This window comes from Moschus berezovskii, chromosome 7, assembly GCF_049115385.1.
Source record: "Moschus berezovskii isolate FMDL1 chromosome 7, NW_MosBer_1.0, whole genome shotgun sequence".
Lineage (NCBI taxonomy): Eukaryota > Metazoa > Chordata > Mammalia > Artiodactyla > Moschidae > Moschus > Moschus berezovskii.
In genome coordinates this window covers 26294014-26300621 of record NC_142466.1, presented here as the reverse complement: position 1 = coordinate 26300621, position 6608 = coordinate 26294014, and the positions used below count along the sequence as shown (strand labels likewise).

Here is a 6608-nt window from a genome sequence, read left to right as displayed (position 1 = left end):
TGTTATTACATAGGTTATATACACGTTAATTTTGAAATTATTTTCCATTTAGTTTATTACAAGATATTGGCTACAGTTCCCTGTGCTATACAGTAAGCCTTTGTTGCTTGTTACATATCTATTTTTTTAAATTAGAAATCTAGCATTCTATTCATACTAAGTGAAATAAGTAGAATCAAAATTTCATACATCTTTTAGTTAGGTAACAATTGATACATTTTCTAAAATACATATATTATACATATTATATATATTTATAAAATCATTTATACTATGCTTGATAAAACCTTGAGAAAAAACATAAACAAAGAGATGGAGAAATTGGAAAACATAAGTGAAATGAAATGGGAGCGAATGAAATGAAATGAATATGATATAGCAAAGTGAAACAAACTACATAAAAGATCCTCATATAGTCCAGTTGTTTTTAAACATGGCTACAATAACCTCAGATATGCAGATGACACCACCCTTATGACAGAAAGTAAAGAGGAACTAAAAAGCCTCTTGATGAAAGTGAAAGAGGAGAGTGAAAAGGTTGGCTTGAAGCGCAACATTCAGAAAACAGAGATCATGGCATCTGGTCCCATCACTTCATGGGAAATAGATGGGGAAACAGTGGAAACAGTGTCAGACTTTATTTTTTTGGGCTCCAAAATCACTGTGGATGCTGATTGCACCCATGAAATTAAAAGACGCTTACTCCTTGGAAAGAAAGTTATGACCAACCTAGATAGAATATTAAAAAGCAGAGACATTACTTTGCCAACAAAGGTCCATCTAGTCAAGGCTATGGTTTTTCCCGTGGTCATGTATGGATGTGAGAGTTGGACTGTGATGAAAGCTGAGTGCTGAATAATTGATGCTTTTGAACTGTGGTGTTGGAGAAGACTCTTGAGAGTCCCTTAAACTGCAAGGAGATCCAACAAGTTCATTCTAAAGGAGATCAATCCTGGTGTTCATGGAGGGACTGATGCTAAAGCTGAAACTCCAATACTTTGGCCACCTCATGCGAAGAGTTGACTCACTGGAAAAGACTCTGATTCTGGGAAAGGTTGGGGGCGGGAGGAGAAGGGGACGACAGAGAGTGAGATGGCTGGATGGCATCATTGACTCGATGGACATGAGTTTGAGTGAACTCTGGGAGTTGGTGATGGACAGGGAGGCCTGGCGTGCTGTGATTCATGGGGTAGTGAAGAGACGGGCACGACTGAGCGACTGAACTGAACTGAATTCATTAGAAACATAACTGGAGCTCTGACCAAAAATACAGCAATAGTTGGGCATTTGTATTTTTCAAAAAATTCTGAGATAACTCTGATATGCATCTAGATTTTAAAAAGAGATTACGGGTTTTTCTGTTAAATGGTAGTTTTGATTTTATACAATTCTATTATTTTTCTGTCTAACTATCATGATACAATAGTATTAAGTGAGTAATAGATGATCACAATAGTAAAAGATGTTTATCAGTTTTCACAATCAATAACCAGACAAAAAATAAAAGATAACAACAATTGCAAGCCATAATGGGAACATGATTAACCTAACAATATAAAGTAATTACATGCAATTTGAGGGGTCAAGCAGAGTGATATGTTAAGTGGAAGTTCATACACACACATGTTTTCATCTGATCATCTACTTTGTCTTTTGGTTGGTGCATTTAATCCATTTACAGTTAAGGTAAATGTCTGCTTTATTGACTATGCCAAAGCCTTTGACTGTGTGGATCACAATAAACTGTGGAACATTCTGAGAGAGATGGGAATACCATATCACATGACCTGCCTCTTGAGAAACCTGTATGCAGGTCAGGAAGCAACAGTCAGAACTGGACATGGGACAACTGACTGGTTCCAAATAGGAAAAGGAGTACGTCAAGGCTGTATATTGTTACTCTGCTTATTTAACTTATATGCAGAGTACATCATGAGGAACACTGGGCTGCAAGAAGCACAAGCTGGAGTCAAGATTGCCGGCAGAAATATCAATAACCTCAGATATGCAGATGACACCACCCTTATGGCAGAAAGTGAAGAGGAACTCAAAAGCCTCTTGATGAAAGTGAAAGAGGAGAGTGAAAAGGTTGGCTTGAAGCTCAACATTCAGAAAACAAAGATCATGGCATCTGGTCCCATCACTTCATGGCAAATAGATGGGGAAACAGTGGAAACAGTGTCAGACTTTATTTTTTTGGGCTCCAAAATCACTGCAGATGCTGATTGCAGCCAGGAAATTAAAAGACACTTACTCCTTGGACGGAAAGTTATGACCAACCTAGACAGCATATTAAAAAGCAGAGACATTACTTTGTTAACCAAGGTCCGTCTAGTCAAGGCTATGGTTTTTCCAGTGGTCATGTATGGATGTGAGAGGTGGACTATAAAGAAAGCTGAGTGCAGAAGAATTGATGCTTTTGAACTGTGGTGTTGGAGAAGACTCTTGAGAATCCCTTGGACTGAAAGGAGATCCAACCAGTCCATCCTAAAAGAGTTCAGGCCTGAGTGTTCATTGGAAGGACTGATGAAGCTGAAACTTCAATACTTGGGCCACCTGATGCGAAGAGGCGACTCATTGGAAAAGACCCTGATGTTGGGAAAAATGAGGGCACGAGAAGGGGATGACAGAGGATAAGATGGTTGGATGGCATCACTGACTCAATGGACATGGGTTTGAGTGAACTCCAGGAGTTGGTGATGGACAGGGAGGCCTGGCATGCTGCGGTTCATCGGGTCGCAAAGAGTTGGACATGACTGAGTTACTGCTCTGAACTGAACTGATGATCCTATTACTGTTTTCTTAATTGTTTTGGGTTTATTTTCCGTAGGTAGGTTCTTTTCTTTCTCTTGTTTCCTGCCTGGAAAAGCTCCTTTAGAATTTGTTGTAAAGCTGATTTGGTGGTACTGAATTCTCTTAACTTTTGCTTGTCTGGAAAGCTTTTGATTTCTCCCTTAAATCTGAAGGAGAGTCTTGCTGAGTAGAGTATTCTTGGCTGTAGGTTCTTCCCTTTCATCACTTTAAACATATCATGTCATTCTTTTCTGGCTTGTAGAACTTCTATTGAGAAGTCAAATGATAGCCTGATGGGAGTTCCCTTGTATGTTATTTGTCATTTTTCTCTTGTTGCTTTTAATATTTTATCTCTGTCTTTAATATTTGTCAGTTTGATTAATATGTGTCTTGGTGTGTTCCTCTTTGGGTTTATCCTGCCTGGGACTCCTTGTGCTTCCTGGACTTGGTTGACTATTTCCTTTCCCATGTTAGGAATGTTTTCTGCTAGTATCTCTTCAAACATTTCCTTAGATCCTTTCTCTTTCTCTTCTTCTGGGACCCATATAGTGTGAATGTTGGTGTGTTTAATGTTGTTCCAGAGGTCTCCTAGGCTGTCTTCATTTGTTTTCATTCTTTTTTCTATATTCTATTCTGTGGCAGTGATTTCCACCATTCTGTGCTCCAGGTCATTTATCTATTCTTCTGTCTCAGTTATTCTGCTTTGGATTCCTTGTAGTGTACCATTCATCTCTGTTTGTTTGTTCTTTAGTTCTTCTAGGTCTTTGATAAACATTGATTGCATCCTCTCAATCTCTGCCTTCATTCTTTTTCTGAGATTGTGAATCATCTTCATTATCATTATTATGAATTCTTTTTCTGGAAGGTTGCCTATCTTCCCTTAATTTAGTTGTTTTTATGGGTTTTACCTTGTCCCTCATCTGGGAGATAACTTTGTGCTTTTCCACACTGATTAACTTTCTGTAATGTGGTTTGGTTTTAGTTGCTGTGGGATTGTGGTTCTTCTTGCTTCTTCCAGTTTCTCTGGTGGCTCAGATGGTAGAGTCTGCCTGAAATATAAGAGACCCAGGTTTGATCCCTGGGTTGGAAGATCCCTGGAGAAGGAAATGGCAGCCCACTCTAGTATTCTTGCCTGGAAAATCCAGGATGTAATGTAAAATGGATGTAGGAGCCTGGCAGGCTACAGTCCATGGGGTCATAAAGAGTCAGACATGACTAAATGACTAACACTTCTTTCCTGCTTCTTTTGTCTGCCCTCTGAGGGAGAAGGCTTAGAGGCTTGTGTAAGCTTCCTAATGGGAGGGACTGGTATTGGGGAAAACTGAGTCTTGCTCAGTAAAGCTTTAATCTAACTGTCTCCTCAGAATCCCATGGATAGTGAGCATGGTGGGCTACAGTCCATAGGGTCGCAAAAAGTTGAATATAACTGAAGTGACTTAATACACACTGAATAAGTCTGTTTTAGGACAGAGACCAAGTCTTATCCATTTTTATATTACTTATATCTAGTACCATGTACTAGCTTTTGTGCTTATTGGACAGAGATAAAGATAGGTAATATTATATAAATTTTGAATTATAGCATAATAGTGTATTTGACAGTAAGAATATCTTTTGTTCAGGTAAAAATATTGTGTACATAGGTAGAAAATATTAAATGAACTTGCTATCATCCCCATTCTTGTATCCTTATAACACATCACTCATCGGTTAAGGAACTCCTGCCCCCTAAACTTGGATATATGCAACAGTTATCTCTTTAACCATGAAGTTCACTACCAAATTATGCTAGTCAGTCTATTTCTAGAGTATTACTTACTACTTCTGGTATAGTAGTAAGCACACTGGACTAGATGTCTGGAAACATGGGACAAAGCCTGACTTTGAAGCATATTAGGAAATGACTTGGAGCTTATCATATAAATTTTTGTCCTTTATTGCTTTATTTGTAAAATGAGGATCATAGTAACTGTGATTTAGAGGACTAACAAAGAACAAAAAGGCATGCTGGATACTGAAAAGAGCTTATAAATAAGGGATTTGGATCACAGTCTCGGATCAGGCTCTTACAAATTAGATAAACTTGAACAAGTAGGAAAACCCCATGATGACAGCATAGCATCTACTTAGAAAGTATGCAAATGGTATTTATTGACTTAAATGACTTGTCAAATAAGGGGATTTTAGAAAATTGTTCCTTATATCCCTTTTTGTTCATCCATTCTATAATTTTTGGTAATGGATGTATAAGTGCTTTGAAGATTAAAGGGTGTATTTATAAGGGACTCTTTAAATTTTGGCTACATTGTTATTTTGAAGCTGCTAAAGGAGAAGGAAGAGACTTTTATTGATATTAAGGCTAGATAACTAGTGTCAGGGTTAGATTTTTCAATCAATTCAGTTCTGTCACTCAGTCATGTCCGACTCTTTGCAACCCCGTGGACTGCAGTATGCCAGGCTTCCCTGTCCATCACCAACTCTCGGAGCTCACTCAAATTCATGTCCATCAAGTCAGTGATGCCATCCAACCATTTCATCCTCTGTCATCCCATTCTCCTGCCCTCAATCTTTCCCAGCATCAGGGTCTTTGCCAATGAGTCAGTTCTTCACATCAGGTGGCCAAAATATTAGAGTTTCAGCTTCAGCATCAAGCTTCCAATGAATGTTCAGGACTGATTTCCTTTAGAATGGACTGGTTGGATCTCCTTGTGGTCCAAGGGACTCTCAAGTCTTCTCCAACACCACAGTTCAAGAGCATCAATTCTTTGGCACTCAGCTTTCTTTATAGTTCAACTCTCACATCCATATATGACTACTGGAAAAACCATAGCTTTGACTAGACAGACCTTTGTTGGCAAAGTAATGTCTCTGCTTTTTAATATGCTGTCTAGGTTGGTCATAGCTTTTCCTCCAAAGAGCAAGCATCTTTTAATTTCACAGCTGCAGTCATCATCTGCAGTGATTTTGGAACCCCTCCCAAATAAAGTCTGTCACTGTTTCTACTGTTTCCCCATCTATTTGCCATGAAGTGATGGCTATGTCCATAACATCATGAAAGTGCCCAATCTCATCTGATCTCAGAAGTCAAACAGGGTTGGGCCTGGTTAGTACTTGGATGGGAGACTGCCTGAGAATACCGGGTGCTGTAGGCTTTGGGGGGCTTTCCTGATAGCTCAGCTGGTAAAGAATTTGCCTGCAATGCAGGAGACTCCAATTTGATTCCTGGGTTGAGAAGATCTCCTGGAGAAGGTGTAGGCTACACATGCCAGTATCCTTGGGCTTCTCTTGTGGCTCAGCTGGTAAAGAATCTTCCTGTAATGTGGAAGACCTGGGTTTGATCCCTGGTTTGGGAAGATCCCCTGGAGAAGGGAAAAGCTGGCCTGGAGAAATCCATGGACTACAGTCCATGGGGTTGCAAAGAGTCAGACACGACTGAGAGACTTTCACTTCACTTCAGATTTTTCAATAGGGAGGCAAAATCTAGAGTAAGGACTATAGAATTCTGCTGGGCTATTATTTATGTATTTTTACATAATTATTTGCATGTCAATATTGCTGAGACTACCTGCATCTAATTTTTTAAAAATATTTCCTTGATAATTCTGATATATATATAGCACCTTTGTTTGACAGTAATTCATTGCACTTTCCCCACCCCTTTTTTCCTTTTGAAAATTGGTAAGACAATACTTGGCTCTTATCTGGCAAGAAATACTCTTTTGTTGCTACTTTGTAGGAATGATTTGGCTAGAATTGGTATACAATAGATATTGGTATACAACTGTATGCCTCTGGATGCAGGCAATGAAAATCTT

At 38.9% G+C, this 6608-nt stretch overlaps 1 pseudogene; it reads left to right on the top strand.

The window, feature by feature from the left end:
- Window positions 1-5826: 5826 nt before the first annotated feature.
- On the top strand, window positions 5827-5945 carry LOC129557680 (5S ribosomal RNA; annotated as a pseudogene).
- The last annotated feature ends 663 nt before the right edge of the window (window positions 5946-6608 follow it).